Source organism: Neomonachus schauinslandi, chromosome 10 (assembly GCF_002201575.2).
Source record: "Neomonachus schauinslandi chromosome 10, ASM220157v2, whole genome shotgun sequence".
Taxonomy (NCBI): Eukaryota; Metazoa; Chordata; class Mammalia; order Carnivora; family Phocidae; genus Neomonachus; species Neomonachus schauinslandi.
This window is the reverse complement of record NC_058412.1, coordinates 41,891,507-41,892,316: the sequence shown is the minus strand read 5'-3', so window position 1 is coordinate 41,892,316 and position 810 is coordinate 41,891,507.

The following is an 810-nucleotide window of genomic DNA, read 5'->3' as shown; positions in this document are numbered from 1 at the left end:
AAATTAAGAGTCTCTTATGGTTTGTCTCCCTCTCTGGTTTCATCTTGATTCATTTTTCCCTCCATTCCCCTATGATCCTCTGCCTTGTTTCTCAAATTCCACATATCAGTGAGATCATATGATAATTGCTTTTCTCTGATTGACTTATTTCACTTAGCATAATACCCTACAGTTCCATACACATCATTGCAAATGGCAAGATTTCAGGGTTTTTTGATGGCTGCATAATATTCCATTGTATATATACACCACATCTTCCTTATCCATTCATCTGTTGATGGACATCTAGGCTCTTTCCATAGTTTGGCTATTGTGGACATTGCTTCTATAAACATTGGGGTGCAGGTGCCCCTTCAGATCACTACATTTGTATCTTTGGAGTAAATACCCAGTAGTGCAATTGCTGGGTCTTAGGGTAGATCTATTTTCATAAGTTGTTAATTTTTATTACAAATTAAAAATTAAGTTCTTAAAAATCTCAATTTGACCAGATATGAAACAATTTTAAAAAGTTTAAGGGTGTGTTGAGAAAAAAAAACAGGCTTAAAAAAACAAATAAATACAACATATTTGCCATTACCAAGAAGAGACATATTTAGGTAGAATAATTGAAAAACAACCATGCTGCATAGATAATGCAGATAGTCCTAGTTATCTGGTCAGTGGGCAAAAAGCAAGCACTCACAGTTTACAGTTCCCATCAATAGTTCATTTCTTACTGCTGGAATTTCACATTCATTTCTTTTTTGTTGGATGACTACACCCTAAGCTGCATGATGATAGAGATAGTAATGGTAAGCCAGCATTTAC